The sequence below is a fragment of the Apostichopus japonicus genome, chromosome 19, assembly GCF_037975245.1.
Source record: "Apostichopus japonicus isolate 1M-3 chromosome 19, ASM3797524v1, whole genome shotgun sequence".
NCBI classification, from domain to species: Eukaryota; Metazoa; Echinodermata; class Holothuroidea; order Aspidochirotida; family Stichopodidae; genus Apostichopus; species Apostichopus japonicus.
Window position 1 is genome coordinate 22,085,968 of NC_092579.1, and position 23,838 is coordinate 22,109,805.

At 37.5% G+C, this 23,838-nt stretch overlaps 2 protein-coding genes across 9 annotated transcripts in view; one reads left to right on the forward strand and one right to left on the reverse strand.

Moving 5' to 3' along the window:
* Positions 1-23,838, reverse strand: part of LOC139959829 (endonuclease III-like protein 1) — an 84,067-nt gene that overhangs the window by 33,034 nt on the left and 27,195 nt on the right. The window lies entirely within an intron of this gene.
* The window catches only part of LOC139959828 (interstitial collagenase-like), a 35,090-nt gene continuing 18,949 nt past the window's right edge, over positions 7,698-23,838 (forward strand). Inside the window, exons 1-2 of one of the 3 annotated variants that reach the window (XM_071957707.1) lie at positions 7,698-8,050; positions 19,987-20,076. The gene's annotated coding sequence lies outside the window, so the exon portion shown is untranslated. Of the gene's footprint in view, positions 8,051-9,789; positions 9,808-19,869; positions 20,093-23,838 lie in introns of those variants that run through there. The other 2 variants (XM_071957709.1, XM_071957706.1) reach the window with 2 other exon arrangements.

Genomic DNA, 23,838 nt, shown 5'->3' on the forward strand with positions numbered 1-23,838 from the left:
CCCCCCCTGACGGACTCATATGGACCGCTGGCGCCCATTTCAGCTTTTTACAACTGTTTACTTATTCGCGATTATTGACTTTTTTATTGCGCTCTCATCTACCTATTGACATTTGTCACATTTTGTTGGTGTAATTTTCTGACAAAATGCTCTAACGGCTATTTATTCTTCGTTTATCTGCAAATTAGCAAGGCCCAGAAAGGGTCATTTCCGGCGATCGAGGGAGTATCTTCACTCAAAAAAATTCTGTACGTTCCGCGACAACCTGTGGTGGCGCTCCGCTTAGATAGTGTCGAAAGCGCCCATACAGACCATTCTCGCCCCCTCTGACCAATACCCCTATAGCTCCGCAACTGCTATCAAGCTCAATTTTATATATGCGCTACGGAACATGCTATGAAGGTGGGAGAGTTTGAATATTGTGCTTCGATCCACAAACTGTTGTGCTATTCCGCCATTTGTTCATACTACCATTCAATGTTTTTTGTATTTACTTATGTCGTCCTTGATTCATTGTTATTATTATAATATTTTTCTTTATACCTTTATCATAATATCCACATGTCATTCGCATGTTTAAGGCCAATAGAGAGAGAGGGGGGGGGGGGGAGGGAGCGCGCGACCGTACGAACGCGACAGACAAAGGTACACTTCACGAACATATTGGCTATATTAACACTCTATTCCACAACACGCCTATATGCACACAATTATTATTTCATTTCTTGCATATGTATACCAAAGGTAGTGTTTATAGTTAGTACATTCGGACGACCCTGGGGACGATTATGTCAACGTTCCCCTCCCACTTTGAAGCCTTCACATCATGACCCCTATACCCCCCCCCCTTTCACGCGAAAGGTCTGACATTATAGCCGCAAAAGTTAACCCGTAAGCCAAAAGCAATTCCACAGTACAATGAAGCTTAGTCTAATTTGCATATGAAAGGTTTCGAGAGTTGATTGATTGCCATCAAGGCATTAGTCTTATTTCCACTATCGATAAGTTCATATGTCTAATCTACCTCAATCTTATTCATTGACGCTATATATAGGTCCCCTCTCAACCAGACACCAGTAATGAGTTCTCAGTGTGTTTTTAATATTTTTTGATATATTATTCAAATTCAATAGACAGTCTGGAGACGGCCCTTAGCCAGGCCGAGGCATAGGGGGACCGTGTCCCTACTTGCATACTATTGTAGCCTCCCCATCATGTACCAAAAAAGTTTACAAGTTGCACGACCACGAGTATCGCGCCCCTCCTTTAAATTGTTGGTCCCCGCCGTAAAGTGTTGGTGTCCCAACCAACTAAGAATTTCTGGGTGAAGAAATCGCCCCCGGATATACCAAACAAACCACACATAAAAAAAGTGTTGACAACAGCATTTCCTTCGCCATTGTTAATTTAAACCTTTCGGTTCCACTTTTCAAGCAACCAAAACTTGTCCGTCGATGAAACTAACCTTATCATATATGAAGGTCAAGTTCACTGCAAACGAGACAGGTTTTGTTACTTTAATTGAATCCGTCGTGCCACAACTTCCATAAATTATGAGAATATTCGAGACGTGTTAATATTGATTGATGATATCATCGATTTTCTTGAAAAACAACGTACCCCCCCCCTCTCCTAAAAATATAAAATAAAGGAAGAAAGAAAGCAAGATTCGATATGACTTTTGTCCTTTTGGGATTCTAAAAAACTGTAAGAATCAATACGTAATATCCACTGCCTTGAAATTGTATGGTCATGGTCACGTGACGATTATCTCGCGATGTGGAAAAGATAAAAAGTTGAACGAAATAGCCAAGGCCGACTAAAGGAAATTTTAGTTGTGAGTTTTGAGATAAAAAACGCTATAAAAAGAACAGAAATAGATAGGTGAATAGCCAGCTATATATGTGGGGTCTATCTGATACAACGTATATACTTCAATAGTGAACTTGAAAAAGTCTCAATGCAACATGTGCTGAATTGATCTTTCTCTATCAAGGTGAAATTCTATTCAAAGTATTATCTTACATCGGACTGATCGAGTTTTGAATGTCAACTGTATATTCAAGAGAGAAAAAGAAAGATAAAAACGACAAGAAACAAATCATAAAAGTAATAAGAAATAATGATGATAATAATAATGATAATAATAATAATAATAATAATAATAATAATAATAATAATAATAATAATAATAATAATAATAATAATAATAATAATAATAATAATAATAATAATTAAAATTATTATTATTATTATAATTATTATGATAATTATTATTATTATCACTATTATTATTATTATTATTGTTATTATTATTATTATTATTATTATTATTATTATTATTATTATTATTATTATTATTATTATTATTATTATTATTAAACAAGTGCAGCAAAGCTGAAGAAGCTCAGCTATATAGCTTCTATTTGAGAATTTTGTTTTAATTGGTAAGATTAAAGAGCAGATTATCCATTTGTTTGTGTGAAAAGTATACAACATAAACGGGATAACGGTGTCATTTAATCCTACATCATTTGTTTCCTTGCCTTGTGCTCTTTATTAGTAGACATATTGTGTTACAATGTTAGAAAGTTGTAAATATTTGTTTTGTAATACAAACCGTCCCTTGTAAGTCGCCGAAAACATTCCCGATATTGTCGTATTCCGGGAAGTTCCCTTCAAAGTGGAAACATTGTCACGAACTTATTTGATGTAATAGATCGTTGTACTTATTATTACTGTGTATAAATCATGCCCCCATTGCAAACACAAAGAACCAACAGTATATGCACTTTGTAGTTTTCATTCATGTAATAATAGAACGGAAACATAAAAGTATTCCTCTGCTAAAATGTTGTGGATAACACGTTTGAATTGTGCTGACCCATAATTGCTCACGAAAATTTAACTTATACAATGATATAGAACGGCCTGCAACTTATTTACGATCGACGTATCACAGAGAAACTTTAAAGAGTAGCAATCGGAATCGGTTCCAACAATATATTATTTTCACATGTCGTATTCCACACAAAAACTGTAGAAAAGTTCAAATTACAAATCTGCCATGTAGTCCTTTTTACAGAGAATGTCATCGAACTAGATAGGAAGCTTGAATAACATGTAAATATACGACTTGATCAAGTCTCCCAGGGGGGGGGGGGATTATTTCTCAAAATGACTGAAGACATTTTGCTACCCACACCAAAACGCATACTGGTCATGAATACCAATAAGTTGTAAATCAAATTCATGACCATTGTTTATATGATCTGTGACCTACATTTCATCATAACTGAAAGCTCTACAGAAGGCCCAGCTGTGTTTCGGCCCTCACGTGACATCCCTGGGGAGTTACACATCATGTGCAGGGGGGGGGGCAGAGGAAGGGACGATCGTGCACCTTCCCATCAAAACCTTTACTGACCATACATCATATGGCTTGTTTTACCCGAGGACAAGGACCAAGCAGAAATATGATTCGTGAAAGAAAATCAGAAAATTAAACCAACAGCAAAGGCGTTCGTGACAGATATCCATTGTGTTCCTTCAGTAAATGAATTTTATTGCAGAAAGGCAGAAAAATTATTGTTTTAACAGAGACGGAGGATCACCACAAAATCACGCGTTATCTAACTCAGTTTATTGTGTTGGGATTTCTACCGTCGATATTTTTAGTTTATCTTAAAATATTATCTCAAAATTTACTGATACCCAAATTAAACTGGTTTTCAATTAACTGATAAAAGCCATGACCTTCAGCTATAGCGACCAGGCTATTAGACAATTTATGAATCGATATAGTTGTAAAAATATGCTGAAAACGAAACGAATATATATATATATATATATATATATATATATATATATACATATTCAGTAATACATTCAGTCATTCTCGGCAAAGATTGAAAGTTTTTCTCTGCCGTCTTAGAAGATAAAGATTTCTCTGATATGCGTCGAAAATGTAAATTCGTTACTGACATTGAATTAAAATTTTCCATCTTGGCAAGATACAAACAAACTTGCACACATAAGCAGACATAATCAATTACAGGAAAACTAACTAATATAATTTTTTCAATAATTGCTAGGTAACCTTGGACAATTTTTCCCCGCGGCTAATAGCATTTTCCTTTTCTAAGGTATTATTTGAAAAATATCGCATTGGCTCAGACACTGATCGTTTGGACATGTGTACACAAACGCTACGCGTTGTTGACTGGCTTGGATTGCTATCTTCTGGAATAGGAACTATAAACCGTTACCTAGTTACATGAAAGAAATCCCTTTTGCACCTTTTCATAGTGGAATAGTGATGCATTTTTCTTAAATGAATGAGTGATTACTCGTATAGACACACGCCAACATAAGCTGGGGGTTGCATAACGTGGTATATGGTTTATTCTATATGTCTATAGGAAGAGATTAAATGTACTTCAGATATCTGAAACCCCTGTCAATGGGTGTATGCAACTCAGTTGGAATCCACACAAACATGTATTGTATGAAAAATCGCAGAAAAAAGTCCATTAAAGTCGAATAACATCATTATAACACCAATCATGTAAATGGGACAATAACCTATAGTAATCAATCAATTATCATGAATAGAACCAGGAGAAAAGAATCGGCTAGAGTAAAAGGGCCAAAGAATATCGAAAAAGGTCACAACTATAGGTCCAAAGCTAGTGACGATGGTAGACCGGTAGGGTTCATATAAGCTGTTGAGGGTCCGAATAAGTACAACAATGTAGGCCTTTTCTGTTCTTTTTGTCACTGGCCAGATGGCACACGGTTCATTTAACTATATAGGCTCCCAATATCCATTTGTCCTCGGAAGTTGGGTACAGCATTTTGAGCCAACAGATCACAGCTATATACCTTTGAACAATGTTTTTGTATGAAGAGCATACGGTCTAGTCTGTCTTATTTCACTATAAATCGGTTTGTTGAAAAATCGCCGAGTTGGCAGATATTGCGCGGAATAAATTCTCCTAGAACGTGTATTTTTCCTCGAGTCGATGTAAGAGCCAGCGTTTGTTTATCATTCTCGTCTTTTAACTTTATAGGGTCTGTGTCAAGTGCAGTTTCGATGAAGTGAGGGTGAAGGGCCACTTATCTCACTCTTTAATTAACAGGGGCCTCTGAAACCCCCGCTACGGCACTGTGAGCATTGGACTGCACGGGAGAGGTCATGGTTTACGCCCGTTTACGACTTTCACTGGTTTGCCCCATTTGGGCCTATAGTATTTCACTTGTTTATTTCTGGTCTCGTAATGAGCCTTTTTGGTGCAAACTATGCTATTTTATTAATGGAACCTCAAAAGTCGTTTCTCATCCTGAACCTAAATCCATGTAACATATACAGATGTCTACTTGAAAATGGGATGTGTGTATTTTGTTCATGGGGCGACCAAACTTCAACCTTCAGAATATGAGTAAGATGTGTTGGCTTGCTCAGAAAGATGTTAAGTTCCTACCGTAGATAAAAACTAAGCTTCTTCTTCAAACAAACACACACACACACTTTTCACTCGAGTATATTGGACAATATAAATAAACACGTGCATAACACCAGTCGAAATAAATTTCTCAATCACAACGTGCGAGGTATTGCTGTATCGATTTCAGTCATAAAACTGTTTGCAATAAATTTACGACAAAAGGCTTATTTTCAACCACTTTTCTCCTTTAGCCTGCATCTGCGCAATGTCAAAATTAATTGTCAGAACACTTTAAATATGAGAAATGTATGTTTAGCGTCAATGTGACATTTATTACAAATAAAATTGATTATAATCACTTGATGAACGTCAAGGGCAATTTCGTCCGTATCAAATGAAAATACATTAAATATACCTACTCGGAATGCAATGGTACCTTTCTTTGGCAGACTATTTCTTGGGAAGTCATTTTGAATATTTATTACAGTACGGTACATATATTAATGAATATTCATTCTTCCATCGCCCTTAATCTTTCAAGAAGTGAAAAAAGGAGGGTGGGGGGGGGGGGGGACTTCTGGTGGCTAGAGCTGACTGCTTTTGCCAATTAAATTGCTTAAAAGTTGGTGATAATTCTAAATGCATCTGGCACATAAGATGCATATTGGTGATACTCTATAATATATAGAATATTGACTGCTTAGCAAACATTCTATATTTAACATATTTCAAGGAAAAAAGAAATTGTTAATAGGAAAAGAAAGATCAGTTAAGCCTGATGACGTCACATTCCATGCGCGTATACTGTGAGTGGAGAAGGGGTTTAACCGGTAAAAGTACGTTACCTTCAACCGGTGTTACCTCGATTTAAGTACCAGATATTGAGATGGGGTATAGGTGGGTGGGGGTGGTTCAGCTCACTCCGCAGCATACTGATCTCTTCACGATGAATATTATATTGTGTGTAATACACGGAAATATCCCTTTAAACGTTACCGTAAGTCGATCGTATAATTCAACATTACTTTGATGAAGCAATTTTACTCCTTACAATACCTCGATGTAAGTACCAGATAATGAGATGGGGTATGGGTGGGAGGGGGGGGGGTTGGTTCAGCTCACTCCGCAGCATACTGATCTCTTTACGATGAATATTATATTGTGTGCAATGCACATATATATATATCCCATTAAACGTTACCGGAAGTCGATCGTATAATTCAACATTACTGTGATGAAGCAATTTTACTCTTTAATCTTACAATTCTTGTATAACATGCATAGCTGAACCGATAGTCATATTTTTTTTTACAGAGACGTGGGAGAAGGGAGGGGTAAGTGGTTGTGGGTAGGGAATTCCCTATATAAGCTATTGTGGGAATAGTCATGTTTCTTTATAGTGACGTCATGTGATTAAAGGCATCCATACATTTGCACATACCTGTTGATGACATGAGCTTTTACTTGACTTAATAGTCACATGATTTAATACTTGACTTAATAGTCACATTTCTTACAGAGATATGGTGAGGTAGAGGTAGGAGGGGATGGGTTGTTAGCGTTGGAGAAAGTGGCAGGGGATTAAACACAAAGCTATGTTGAGAAAAGTCATGCGTCATCATAGTGAAGCTATGTGATTAAAGGCATCCGTACGTTTGCACATCCATATTGATAACATGGTGTTGTTAATTTACTATCTATATATTCTTACAGAGACATGGGGAGGGGTGAGGGGGCAGGAGGAAAGGGTGCTTTAGCGGTTGGGGAATTGGGCAGTGAATATATTATGAGCAGTCATGCGTCATTAAAATGACGTAATGTAATTCAAGGCATCCATACATTGGTACATACATATTGATAACAGGGGCTTTCATTTTGAATTGATTAATTATGTGCTCAATATAAATGCCAGACAGGTGTGTATGGTAACAGGACCAGCTACATAGAAACAGCTGCAGTTTAGGTTATATTATGGCGAGGGATCCGAATTGAACACGGGGACGGCACGGGGTATAAAGAAGCGCGCCAGGAAATTCATTTTCCTTGTGTTGATGATATCAGTTTGAAGACACACATTAAATACATTAACGATGGACTATTAATATCTGTAATACGCCATGATGTCTGTACAAGATGAAGTACTCACTACCTTGCTTTATTTTGCAACTAAGATCAATTCTATACCAGAAACAGATTATTCAGACGACGAGAGAAAAAGAGAGAGAGAGAGGTGGAGAGAGAAACGATAGAATCATTTATGAATTACAAACGGCGTTCTTTAACAACTTTTGGATTCACATGAGTTTTTTTTCTTTTGCCCTTTTTTGTTGTTAGATGGTCATTTATAACTTCTGTGGATTCATTTAACGACTTTCTGACGTGAGTTGCGGATCCTGTTAGGAATGACAATTTATTACTCTACAGATCAACCATCTCGTATCAAATAATTGGTAACAAGATTATCTGAAAGTTATTAAGGCTTGGTGGTGGGTCATGACTTATCAACCCAAGATGATGATATAGATTTACCTGCAGTCGAACGATTCGAGGTTCTGCCAAAACTGGAAATGGAACACATATTTTCATCCTGCGGTATATAATCGGTAAGGTTTCAATATACTATTTCCTTTTCATATGTATATTTGTTCAAGTTTGTAAATTGACTTAGGTCTATAGACTAGAGCAAATGAACCAGTAAACTACCAAAATAGGACCACCTTATTGAACCAGCTAAGTACTAGGGTAACTCGTAATTGTCTAAAGAAATATATTCTCTTTACAAGTACTTTATATAAGTTATATTATATTATGTTAAACGATTGAAGGTTTTTCAAGGAGGGGTTGGGCTATCCAATTAAATTAATGTGTCAAACAAATTTCGCGACCTTAGAATAGGTGTTGGGGATTGGGTGTGTGGTGGGGGGGGGGGTTGCGCGGGTCACCTTTACTTTGTGTAGCCATTTTATAGCCGGTTTCCCAATCCACCGCGATTATTTGCGATGCTACATGACTAATATAATACATCTACGCCTTAACCTAAGGTTAAGAAGGGTATTTCCGATGATGGCGGTACACTAGTGGGTGAAGGAGTCGCCGAAGGGGCAGCTGCAAACTTGAATTTATTTCTCGTTCTCTCGTTTCGATTTTCAAACACAAAATTATTAGGGGTTTATACCGTCTTGCACCCCTCCTCCTCCCCACACTCCCTCAATTTCCTACGCCTCTGTACATTGAAACTAAAAAGTGTTGATGTAGGCATATCCTTTGGTAATTATACTATCACTCTGCAAAATAGTAAAATTTAAAATCTTACGCGGTGATTTCTGACAGACCCAGACAAGACTTAACATGACACGTATACACGGTTACAAGTATACCAAGGAAACGCGATTTGAATTTAGGACTTAAATTAGAATTTAACCCTAATAACGGACGTCGTTGAACTTCACATCACAGACCTTAACTATAGAATATAATGTAGTAATTGGCAACACAAATAACTTCCTGATTTTAATGTTTAACATAAAGTCATCGTTTGTTTCCAAAGTCAAAGGGATCATTTGAAACGGATGTCATATAGAATGCTATGCACGTTACAGCCATGTGGAATTTGTTAAATTGCGTCTTTACCACGTGTAATGAATGTTGGTGAAATACTGACTATAGCAGAGAGATGGTTCAGAAGGCTGGTGTCTGGTTCTATGTCTCGGAGGGGAGGGGGAGGGGTGGGGAGGAGGGAGGGGGAGGGTTAGGCAGGGCGCCGCCGAAACTGACACATTTAATTGAAGGTGATGCGTATAGCTGTATAATTAACGAACGAACGAATGAATGAAGAAAAATTAAATAAATGGATGAGGGAACGGATTAATGAATGGATGAATGAATGAATGAATAGTTGGATGGAGAACTGAGACGGACGAACAAACGAACGAACGGATCGTACGAACGACCGAACGAACGAACGAATGATAAAGCGAAACGGCCATGTGATGTTTTAACCTAAATGTACATCAGCTGCAGCTAAGAAGCCAGATACAATATAATGATCAATGATTCTTAAAGTGTTATATTATATATAGCAATCTGCATGGACATAAGTATCATTACAAGAAATGTGATTATCAATAGGTTGATCAATCGATTCGATGGCTACACCCTTCGTATTTCTTTGGCTTATTGTGTCACCTTTCTTGTAAATATCGATTGTTATAAACACGACCGTCAAATAAACTAGGGTGCTGGTCAGAGAGTCGATGAGAAGAAACATAATAATGATACCATTCCATCGACGAACATGTTGACTGTAGAAGGGACATACGCGATGTGTGCCCAGTATATTTTCGCGTAACGTTCCGTGAATGTAAGTATATATAACTCTCAATAAGTTTTTAAACTTTCAGTTCTGACCATCGGTAACAAAATATTTATTGGGTTATATGTTTAATATTTATAAATATATTACTTTGCTGCAACATACAACAATAATAATTTTTTATGAAATTCGGAAAGATAAGAACAATTATCGGAGGTTAACGTATGCTTGTAACATTATTAAAAAGAATGTGAAATGTACAAAAAGGGGGGAAAGGGAAATAGTTTAAGAATAAATATTTTAAAATAATAATTATTTTGGTAAATGGACGGTGCTTATATATCTATAATGGTGCAATATTTTGCATGTTTTGAAGCAATGTCATAGTATATTTATGTACTGTACACTAAGATTGTGTAATATTGTTTGCCGGTGAGATGGGTGGGGGGGGGGTGGATTAGGAGACTGATCCCCTTTTATTTCATTTCATTTCATTCGTTATTATATCGGTATAGAAGTCTTTAAATATAGTTGAAGTAAATAATTATAATAAAATGTATGTATAGAGCGCAACAATTTCCATGACTTACAATACCACATTATGTGTTTAATGTGCGACATTTCTGTCCTGCATGGGGAAAAAACTACTTTAAACAAATATGATGAGGCTATATGCTAAGTATTTATGTAATGAATACTGTGATGGGCTGTGAATGGTTGCATGTAAAACGTGATAATCACAGAATTAATTCCATTAGCTTGTATGATAAATCCATTGTGTGTGTGTGTGTGTTGATTTCGTACTTACAACAGTGTAGCATATATTATTATGAGCAAATTGAAGCAATGCATGTTTTGGCGTTTATCATATACCTGCGTAGCTTAGTTTTGTGTCATATTACTCCACTGCCTTCCGACAGACACACAGGAGAACCAGTAACGTCAAGCGGGATTCTCTAATTGGACACAGTTATTCCGTATTGCGTATAATTATCTGAATGACAGTTGCTTCGATCTGTAAGCTATTGTACTATGGTGATCCCATTACGAACCCATCTATTGTAATCATGGGGGTAATTGCACCAGGGGATATAACGGTCCAGCTTTGTATGGAAACACAATTGATGACCGGTATAGTAAACAGTCTGTCGACAAGTCCCACTTTTATCGATTAATCGATGTTCGTAAAAAGACAAGACATTGAAACTGCGTGGTTTTTGTATAATGTGTAAAGCAAAGGAACCAACTTTAAAGTGAGCATTTTGCACTGTCACCTGTTTCGACGAAGCTTGTATGTTGATATGTGATCTTCATGATTAACATATATAATGTATATATATATTAAGTTCTATATATATATATATATATATATATATATATATATACTGACCCCTTCCCATCCGTAACGACAGTGGGGTCAAGCACCAAAATTGTGTTATTTTCCACAAATTTAACACCGATGCGATATAAATTCCCCTTCAAACATACGAGAACACACTATGCACCATCTACTTGCAGTTAGCGAAAATTTGCTTGTTGTTGCAACAAAACTATATGAAGTACACGGAGTTTATTTAACAGCGGTACAATTATACTTATTAGGTTGTTGTAATTATCTTTAATTACCCAAATAATGTATTTTGTTTACTCTCTATATTTGTGTAAAGAAGGATATATTTTGAAGGACGTGCCGTTGATTTTCGGATTAAGCATGCGGTTACACTTAATCTTTTACTGAATCTGCAGTAACGTCTATAGTTAGGAGGAAAAGTATGATAGTAGAACTTATTCCCTCCCCCTTTCATGGAAGTTAAATTCAACAACTCAGCGGTGGTATTTGGTCAGATTAATCTTGTCCAATTTCTAATTAATTGATGCATGGATAAACAGAATATAATCAAATTATCTGGTTGCATTATAGTACTGACCATCCAATAAGATTTAATGCTGTGACGAGTAATAACTACGTAATGTTAATGCATCTCTCAAATGATAGCTCATTATATCATGACAGAGCTGTATTTATTCAAAGAAACTTACAGCATTTTGGCAAAACTTACCTTTCTGTTGTCCTATTGCCAAACAACCTTATTTGCATATAAGAATCAAGATGGAGGCTGTTATTATTTCTAAAAAAAATTGTCGAGGATAACTCTAGTCATATCAGCATATTCCAACCTTCTTGATCGAGAAAACACGACACAGTATAGTAAATATGGTTTTGTTCAAGTCATTACTAATACTCGAATACGGCACTCGGGTGGAAATGGTCGGCACCGTTAGGTCAAAACTACATCCTCATATAGCCACATAGAAAGATTCCTTTCAAACACACGAAACTGTTTTCAAATATCTGCCTATATAGCCTATACATATATTCATATACCCCATTGACCGAGGGCGCAACGAACTTCTCATTATACATAATCTAGGTGATACTTCATTTTAAGAAAGAAGAAAAAGGGGTTGATATTACGGGTATACGACTTGAGCAAAGGCTGCAAGGTCACATGTTGCACGCACTGTGTGGTTTCAGGTAGGGTAAATATGATTCTTGCGTGAAGCTAGATAGTGTAGTCACGTAAAAGAGCCCTAGATAAATCATACTAAATTAATATAAGCAAGAAGCGCCTTATAAAACGCCATTAGTACCTTGTACCAAGTCAAAATCTAAAAGACATGTCAGATTAGGCAGTTATAGGGACCATAACGTCAAGGGGTTGCGAAAGTCTAGGGTCCTCCGTGGACAATTCCAGGCAAGATATACCAACTTCCTCTTTTCAGGTTGTGTCTGCAAAACTTGAGGGGAGAGGAGGGTTATACGGTATATGCTGACCTAGGTCAAACCTGGTGAATAAATCCAGCACTGAACTCCATGATATTTTGATTTTGTATGTATATCATCATTGTCTGTACGATATTTTGCACAAGTTCGCCGTCTCTTAGTATAAATAATATGCTATGTTTAAATATCGCGTATTGAAGAATTGAAGGCGCCAACAGCATCGTCCCAAATTTATATGCTGGAAAGTCAGATAAAGCTAACCCGTCATCAAACTGCAACATATGTTCTTTCACAACCCCAATGTATTCTCCTTCCCGAAGAAATTTAGCTATCTAATTGGAACACTCCAAATGTGTGAGAATAACTTCAATGAATCCTTCAAGATATCACTTTTGATAACTTTTAGTAATATTTAGCGAGCAAATATGATGTGGCCAACACCTATGACCTTTAAAGTTTGACAATACTTTCATCCTTTCGCTGTGGAACTGCCTTACATCATTTTGAACGTCGACAGTTTAACATTCTCCATATAACCACGTTACAGACACCATAGTATACATAGCACCTGTATAGCTGTACGCGGATCTGATTAAGGGTACGTTTTGTTCGTTGATACAGTTTCCGTACACATACAGTGTCCAGACGAGATCTTTTCACTAGACATAGACGCTGCCAGGCTCATTGTTATTTTGGGAGATGCAAACAATGTCATATACCATCCACGTTCCCTTTGAGCACCTAACTAAAGTGACGGGTATTCTTGGGTGGTAATTTTCTGACAAGTTGATAGCAAGCATAATTCCAGACTGTTTATGGAAGCTGTTTCGCTCATCAATGAGTCACAACATAAAAGAAAGAAATATTCTTCGTATCTCTTTTTTTTAATGTGTGATGTCTTATATGCTGATATATGAGCGATATAACCAGAGAGTTAGGCTGTATACACATATATACTTATGATCGTAAGCTAAAATGGCTGCCACAGGGAGACGAAATGAAAGGTATGCTTCTGCTGCCTATCTTGATCGTATAGGGGTAGAGTGGGGAGGGGAGAGGGGAGGGGTGAATGCTGACTGCAAATGCAATGTAGATGGGGAGGGAAGGGAAGGGGCCGGGATGATTTTCGATCGTCAGTTTCATTGTGTTCTTTGTCCATGACTATGCATATAGGTTTCGATTGTCTTATGTACATTCTATGGAAAGGGCAAAAATGTACCTGTTTCGTCAAAAAAAAAAGGAGATAAATGCACATAGAAATGGAGAACATAAGTTCTATAGGTATGCATCGTATCTCCAGCTAAAAAATTCGGTTCGTATAATGCCTAGTTTGAAACTTATGTCCTTTCCCCTCAATGAAAACACGACCACACGTCACATTCATAATGTTGGTGTCAATGGCCTTAGTTTGAACTTAGGCTCACCTAAACCACAAACTAATGTATGTTAGGCTTTAGTCCCTAGCAACAGTACGCTGTTGATGCCGGTAGATTGTGCAAACGGATATTACATCTTTCATATACTATCATTGTATGATACAAACCCTACATACTTATCTTACGCGTTTAATTTAGTCACTATTGTTACCGTGTTTATCTTAACTTGAAATCTTTTCTTCAAATTTCTCTGATATATGAGTAAGTGATCCTCGAAACGTAAACAGTTATTACGACATTTCTGTCATTATGGTATTACCCAATTCAAACCATATATATTGAAATAGTGAAGGATGAGGTTAGTTAACGTCGTACCAGATCTTTCAGCAACAACGTCAGAAGAAAAGCGTTAGAAATAAGGTGACAATGATTGTGACTGTAGAACCTGCTCGACTAGAAACCAGCTCGTACATAGAAAAGTGGCGTCAAGTGTATATAAACATAATAACCCTTACATGGGTAACGTGCATGTTGAATGTGGGCAAACCACCTCAGAAATAGGTCGAATCAAGTTTGAAAGAAGTTAGAATATACCCTTAGCATTGGCTCAACTGTAACGAAAATTGCGATGATGAAATATGTCTAAAATGGGTTTATAATCGGCATCCAAAATGAGGGGTATATTAATCAAATTTAAATTTAAAGAACGGAAACGCTATAAATGCATGATACACGAACAATGATTACAAAACACTTAAATATGGGCCAATCCACCTTGCAAACGTAGGATACAAACATGTATCGCGAGTAACCCATCTCTGCCATATATGTAGAAACATGTTCTTCGTTGGACAAACGATATCGTCACGGTAACATGAAACCTTAGTTTACAATGAACTAAGTTAGTGACATCATATCCCCGGCATTATAATTTACAAGCAATAAACTATATATATATATATATATATATATATATATATATATATATATATATGTATATGTATGTATATATATATATATATATATATATATATATATATATATATATATATATATATATATATATATATATATATATATATATATATATATATATATATATATATATACACTACAAGTGTTTCCATATAACTAACGACACTGGACACTGTATTGTTGCGTCGTTTTTCGCGAGTGTAACTGCAGTATTATAGTCTTGTTCGTGTTTGTTACTTTTTTTTTCTCTCGTTTGAAGCAACAATAGGATGAAAGAAGGTCGAGGAAGATTCTATAATGGTTTCTTGAATGCCCACTACCAACCTTGAGTCGCTCTCGCGTTTTTCACAAAAATTGTGCATCTTTTCTGCGGGGAAATGTATCGCATGCTACAATTAGCGTGGACGGTTATGCGTGTGTGCATGTGTTTAGTATATACAAAAGTCAATAAACCATACACACAGCAGTGGAGTTAATTGCTATTCAACAATACTGACTGCACAGTGAGTCCCTTGAAAAGGCCTGATCTGAAATGGAACTCTTTACTTTCTAATAGTAATACACTGTCCCCCACCAAGTTTCTTGCTTACTCCCTTGCGAAGCGGAACCGTGAATAATCCCCACGAATAGGTTATACAAGTTACACAAGTTGGACGGTTAACATGCCGTGAAAGGGATCGCGGTGGTGGGGGGGGGGGTACTTCTTTTGTCATTTCTAATGACAGGATTTGTGAGAATTAACAATGAAATAGAACCAGTTCGGTAACATTTATACAAATGCTATAGATGTGCTAAAAAGGTTTCATCACGCGTATGTCAAAAGACACATCAAATTAACATAAAGAAACCTAAAAAAAGACTATTGGTATTTCTAATTTGTAACAAATCTCGTATACCGTTGCCAACCATCCACGAAGGGTTGACAGCCATATAAGGCCGTGACTGCACGCAAGCGCTTCACGGACTGCTTATTTCAACGATGCGTCGTAGAAAGACCCAGAATAGCCCCGTTGGCTTGCCATAGAATGCGGTCAGTTACATATCAACTTGGAACACAGGATTAGTCTACACCCTTAAAGGAATATCGACGTTCACCTTTCAAAGATGTATATATATGGGCTGCCGTACAGATTGAGTAAAAAGAAACATTTTTTTTCCCTTCCAAACTCTTGATATCTTCTTGATATCCTGATATCTTCGTCCGATGCTGATATACAGAATTTGGAGATTTGTGGTAAAAGACGTGGAATGCCATGTAGGACCTCGGGTACAATTGCGTCACCGATCTCCCTGTTTGCACTATATATATAATGAATGTAAGAATAAACTATTTTCTATCACATACCTTCCCGGTCCCCTTCCTTGACCCGGGCTACACATGCATGGTTGTAGCTCCTAGAAGCCCGCCCCCTCTTCTGGAGGACCTCCCTCCTCCCCTTCATGGGCGTCGCATTTAACGACCGCATGTCACCCGGATCCGCCTACTTAACTCAAACGTGGGAGGGGATGGGGGGAATGGAGTCATTCCTTCAACCTTCACCCACACACACACTACCATTGAACCATGTGCACATGACGGAGTATAATCATGTAATCCATTGAGACCTTTATTGTGAGTATACGATGCAAACAAACACAAATAAAAGGGACGATTGTGCAAACACCAAATAGTCCTTTCCGTACATTCCGTATTTGAAGAAAAAACGAACCGTTCTATGACCAAAATTGAGTATAACGTGAGCACAGATAATATGAAGTAGTGCCCGGCAATGGAGGTTTAATTTATGCTAGTTTTTAGTTATTCAAGTATAAGCCAGAATTGAGCTAGGGCCTACATGCAAAGTTTAACTTTTCTTTAATTCACAGAAACTATAGTTTACACGAGGTGATCAAAATGTTCTGACTATAAGCATATCTGACCTTGTTCCATGTTAGAAACCTTGCTCACTGTTATTGACCTTGCCCTATAAGTACAGCTGAACATATGGATGTTTTTACAGCCAGCACATTCTGGAACAGTACAGACTATCACATACAGTATAAACATGTCTAAGGCTCAGGAAGTACCGTAACGTTATATAAGAGCTTCAGTCTATAGGTCAAACAAATCATACCAGATATTAGTGGCGGAGCTATAGGGGTATTAGTCGGGGGGGGGGCGAGGGTGGTCTGTAGGGGCGCTTCCGACACTATCTAAGCGGAGCGCCACCACATGATGTCGCAGAGCGTACAGAAATTTTGTTGAGTAAAATACTCCCTAGATCGCCGAAAATGACCTTTTCCGAGCCTTGCTAATTTGCAGATAATGTGACAAATGTCAATAGGTAGATGAGAGCACAATAAAAAAAGTCAATAATAGCGAATAAGTAAAAAGCTGAAAAGGGCGCCAGCAGTACATTTGAGTCCGTCAGGGGTTGGGGGGGGGGGGGCATCCGCCCCCTCATTGTATGGACGCTCCGCCACTGGATATGAGATTCAAGGTGTGAAGTTAGAGTTTTTTCCAACTGATATATTGTAAACTCCTTACATTATTGTATAACTAGGGAGTTTCCTTAACAACTCCCTTGTGTAACGTTACAATATTTTGTAAGCTTCTTGCATTAATCATTATTGCGTTGTCAGTACCATATAGAAACAGGGCAACGGATACAGTTCAGAACCCCTGATTGTTTTCAAGTAGGAACACTATACCTTATAAGACTGGTAGGAATTTCTTCTGACCTTGCCCATAAATACTAAACAATAAAGAATGAAGAGGGTCAATATTGCAGGCTCCGTTATCTAGGACACCCAGAAAGAAAGAAATCTCTCGATTAATTATTTTGTTTGACTCTATTCTAATTAGAACGACCCCCATATAAGACATCCGCTTTGGATAAATTTGGTCACAAAATCCATTATTGACAAGGGGGAGTAACACAGATAACTGCCTATACACAGAACAGAAAATGAAAACGGAACTAAATGGAGTTATATCTCCCCCCCCCCCCCCCAAAAAAAAGGCTGCTAATTACTGATCAAAACATTTAAATACACAAAGGTTTATTTATCTGATTAACTCTATTATTTATTGTCTCTTTATTTCACCAACTTGACCTAACGTTACACCTTGCAGGAGCTTTTCATCTGTTGTTCGTTACGGTCCATTACTGTAATATAGGCCTATCCTTATTTGTTTAAGCGGTCGCCTACATAAAGAACACTCGTTCAAGTCATTGTCAGACTTTGATATCTGTCCTTCCTTCTATACTTCTCTTTCTCTTTGCCAGTATAAATTGTTCACTGCCGCAGTCCTTGATCCCTGCCGGGTTAATGACAAGTATCTTCATTTTGCCCGACAAACTGTAATTAAATCAGGGCACCATCTATTGACCAATGGTTGCCCCGTGCATGAGGTTCAAGGCTGTGTTTGCCTACCATTCGTTGACCTACGAAGCGACGGCACTTGTCTAGAGAGATCATTTTATTTGCCTGCGCGGCTTATATATAGTCTTGATCCTTCCAAGCCCAAAACTTACTTATATACCATTAATTTATATATGAATGACCTAAATATACATGTATTATAATTCTACGAAGCCCCTTTTGCCTCCAGGAGCTTGACATGCTGCAGATCACCCCCCCCCCCATCACCTGCCCCCCACACACATTAGACTCACCCTCTGGAAGTACTGTCATCTGTGGACGGAATAGCAATGATCTGTGTACCTATATCTTATCAGAGTTGTTGGCATATCTTCCCATGGTCGTCACGAAAGACCAACGGGTCGGGGAGGGGAAATTAGATTGACTGACTTCTTGTCCACACTCCTCCCAAGTATGGGCTCACTATATATGAATATGTATTTTGATTCTCAACTCCAGGTGAACTCTATGAACATCGAAGTCATTAGAGAAACAACTTTTTCCTAAACACATCTACACCATGTTGCCGAGATAAAGTTCCACGGATACCTTTGAAATGGAACCATCCGTCCAGCAATAAAACATGCCTAAAAGAATTTCAATAAAAGCAAAACAAGACTGAAATATCGCTGTCGAGAGTGATAGCATTGTCATCTGTACGGCCTAACATATAATGTATAATCTCTCCAGATACAAAGAATTGATTTTACTTCATATATTTATATTCATCTGTTTTGGTTTACACTCACTCCTCTCTGGTAATCAAGCACAATGGGTTATACTTCTTTTGCCCTTACGTACACTGCAGCATACCGGCCTAGCTGTTGCTGGCCTTTAGACGTACCCCCCCCCCCCCCTATGGAGGTTGATACAAGTGCATTACCCTCTATAACCTTTTCTTTTTTCATAGCTAATATTCACATGAGGAATAGCCGCACATTAAAGCTTTGTTTATCGTGCAATTATACAACTTATTTGTCATTCAATGCAGTACGCCGTAAGGACTCAAATATAGGTTTAAAAGATGTACCCAATATAGTTGTTTTGAGGCTGTTAGCATTGAAATTCAGCGTAATATTCAAACAGTCATATACATCTACCAGAACTGAAGAGCAAACTATTTCATTGCCCATGCTTAATATCCCCTTTGTGATATGAATTATCAAGACGAACTTGGCTAGTCATGCTAAAATATTACAATTTGAAACATTTTGAGTTTTTTTTTCTCGGATTATCGATATCGTGGAAGTTCACTCACTCACGGCCTTGGAAGAAACGCGACGGCTCAAGAGCTGTTGTAGGAATTTTTCAAGTATTTTTGGCCATATTCAGATATATGCTTATATCTGTAATCTAGCGTTTTGGGGGTTCGCTAACATACAAACAATACCTATGGTCTGTTTGGATGCAGATATATATTTACACGCAAACTGGTCAACCCTTGAACAGGGAACTTCATCGCGAGCAATTTTTCTTCGGGTAAGAAATGTTAATCGCTGATTGGTCAGTGAAATTGTTTACCGGTTTCCCAGTTTTCATTTATACGAACACTTATCAAAGGTGGTGGGCAGAATGGTTTTCTTTCCGAGTCAGGAGAGGAACTACACTTGAAAAGATCAGGGATTGGCGACCATTCAGTACGGATAATTAGGGTCTTTTTCTTCTCTCTCTCTTTCTTTAATAAAGGTCTTATTCGATAAATTCCAGTTGAATTCGCTTAGCAGAGACCAAGCAGTTTTGGGAAGACTTGCAGACCGGAGAAGAAAGAAATTGAAAGTAAGTCGAATAACTGGTGCGATAATGTTTCCATCAGTACAATTGAAAATATTGTATTAAATTAAGAATTATTTTTCTTTTTGGCACGTTTCTGTGTAGGAAATTATTATTGTTATTATTATTGTTTATAAACAAAAAAACACGTGCGCAAATGAAAGTTTGATGCATTTTTTTGCTAATAAGTGAACCTTATTTGTGATAGTGAGGAGGATAAAGCGGCAACTTGAGGTAAAGCTCAGAGGCTCAACCATATACAATTGCGGTGTGTTTATGTGTGTGTGTGAGGGGGGGGGATCTTATTCCCCAGAATAATCAGGGGGCGGGTCCAGCTTCCCAACTAACAGAGTATTATAAAGAAGTACCGTATAGCGTATAATACATAAATGTATAACACGTATGTACCGTATAATCTAAACAGTTGAAAAAATGTTGGATACAAGTTCTAAGGAGGTTCCACCCCCCCCCCCACCCCTTCAGCACCTGGAAAAGCTGACAAATACTCTCTGCGTATATTACATCAAATTTGACGATATCGGGTGCAAGGTATAAATGACGAATGGGGGTTGGGAGGCAGGATAGGAAGAGGTGGGACTAGGTGATCGTTGGCGAGTATCAGGATTACCCATCTCTATCGAGACATAAGGAGAGGCTATTAATTCCCTTGGCGTTTGTTCCATTTATGGGTAACATGTCATATTGGAACTGTTTTGGTCGCATCTGTTTACGATCAACGATGGTGCACAGTGCTCCATGAAGGGACAAGGGGACCACGCACAGGCGCGAATCCATGTAGTGTGGGGGTGTCTGCCCCCCCCCCTTTACCTCGCACAAAGCAAAAAGGATTTATTAGCATAACATTGCGTTCAGACCTTATATATATATATATATATATATATATATATTTATGTATATATATATATATATGTATATATATAAAAATTATATATTATATTATATATTATAAATTATATATTAAATTATATATATATATATATATAATTTAAAGGCGGTATATGCCTCGGAATGCACTATTTGACGCTCACAATGTGTTTTCCCCTCGACAATATGTTTTTCTGTGGAGGAGGATTCCAGACCTCACCCCCCCCCCCCCGCTTAGGACTTAGCTTTACGAACCCCCGAGCCATACCCTCCTTATAAAATCCTAGACTCCTCATACTGTACATGACCCTTCAGTAATTGTATATCTTGGCAAGTATAGAGCTCCATATAACATCCTACCGGAAGCCGAATGAGACGACGCTAAGCCTATGTTCTATTAATAAATATAAACAGATCTTCTGATATATCATAGATATGGTATAGAGAGACAACCATCAGTACTTGCATGGAGGATGGGTGGAACCTTCCTATGTATGTTATATATGTGAACCGAGATTGACCTGAGATTAAAGCGACCCGCGACAAAAGTGTTAAGTCCGTTCACGTTTCCGCTCATAAAATCTAATATATCCTCTTGCATGGTTCATTCTTGAAAGCGCCAATTGGCAAAGAAAATAGAATGCAGTGAGGTTAATAGTAACCGCATGCATCAAGGTCATTAAGTTCCCTTTACTTTTTTAAGTGTACAAAATAAAACACAACTTATTACATCATAAATGCATCATTCATGTTATCGGGAGAACATTTGAAATGTTGTCCAATCAAACAACTGCATATAATACCCTGTGGATAGATAAATATAGTTACCACTCTCCCACGCCCCCACACCAGCTGCCAATACTTAGTTTTCATAAACATAGTAAATATTTCTCAGTATAACATGACTGTCATATATATACGTCTGTGATATGCCTATTACTTATAGTAGAGACGCAAATGGCGCGCAGAAAATATTACTCATGAATGTGTTGCTCATGGTATGTTTTATATAGAACCTTAGCGGCACAATAATGAGGTGTAATTCACAAATAAGAGAGCGTCGAAATGGGTTCAAGTGGTTTCTGACACTCTATTAAAAGGAATCGTAAAAAAACATAACGAGGAAGGTTTCGTATCAGATTATTCTCCGGTGAATCGTTACGCTGTCTTCTATGAATCGAAAAATGTTCGACAGCAAGGACAATAATATTCTTATTATTTCATCATCTTGCAACGAGAACATAAACACATAATCCCCCTTTTTCTTAGTAGACAGAAAATTTGCCATTGCAATTTGAGGGTTCAACTATGGCGTCACATTTTTTTCCTGACATCCTATAAGATAATTACAACATCATTCATGACACCATACGTCAGTCAGCCTACCATGTCACTGGAACCACATCTGGATCATATCTATGACATATCTATATGATATAATAACCCCAGCTGGCCGAGTAACCGTTTTAAGGGTTCCCTTACGTAAAACATTAATCTTGAAATTGTCAAAGAATATATTGAGTGCTAGTAAATGTTCTTTCAGGTACATTCCGGTTTTCAACATAATTCAGCTTTTAAATTATGATAATTGACTGGAATGGTGAATTCTTGCTCCTTTTAAGCTAGATTGATGACGACATCAGCTCCTCAGTGTAGACCTATACATGTTAATATTAATATCTTGTTTTTAGCATGGACTCGACCAAGACAAGTTCTTTTCACTTCATGTAGGAACAACAGGGCACCCTTGGAAGAAAATCAACACCATTGTCATTGAGACATTTTTTAATGCATTAGAAATATGTTATTTGAGTCTATGAAACATATTGTGTTTTCCTCTGAGGGAATGATCGAATTAGTCTATGTATGGTAGACTATAAGTATAGTTCAGCCGCTTTAAGATGAGGATGTCCTCTCCGGATGCTAAAAGGGTAATTAACGAATAATTAAATGTATTATATAGGGATACATCTATAGACTGATAGTATTGATACTTGACGGTCTGCAACGTGACCAAATATTAATTTTGTGCCTAGATAAAGTCGGCCTTTAAAATGATAGTACATCACTACGTGATGTCAATTGTTGCATCATGATACAATTGTTATTTAGGGTGATGTTCGTTCATCGTCAAAGAGCAACAGATTCTTTTCTGATCATTCTTAAATGCCAAGGCCAAATACTTGCCCGAAACGAGCCAATTTCCGCAAGTTAAAGTTAATTAAATAAATATATAATGTATGTCTAAACAGGTAGATATATTTATATATATGCAAACAGGCAGTCAAAGAATTGCCTTCTCGTCTAGCCTTTGTTATCGTAACTTCAACAGCAAAAAACTATAGAAATGACGTTCCTGGGTGATAGATGTCTCAGCTATAATTAAGGCAAAATTGATCCACCATGAGCAATGTTAAGTGCATGTGGTATACTTAAATATCATGTTCATTCGAAGCGATATTTTTTTGTCTCATAATTCACAACACGTTCGTCGGCCAAAGTGGCCGGAAACAAAGGTTTAGAACACAGACCAAATATTTATTTGCCTGCATAAAACAGATATAGGGGAACCAAAACCCCTCCATTACTCCGTCCATACCAGGGCCGTCTTAAGAGATCACCGGGCCCTGGGCCCGACAATGGAGCGGGGCCCCTCAATCAAGTGAGTTCGAAAAAAGTTGCGTGAAAAAGTGACATCCTTGACAATCGCTCAAGAATACATATGCCTGCATTTACCACCCCTCTCCATAGGCGTAGGAGCCTCATTTGATTTGAGGGGCTGCAACGACTTGCCCGAAAAATATAACCAACATTTTTCACGCGCTCCGCGCGCGTTCCACGTGTCAATGTGCATATCATCACATGCCAATATCATAAAATCGT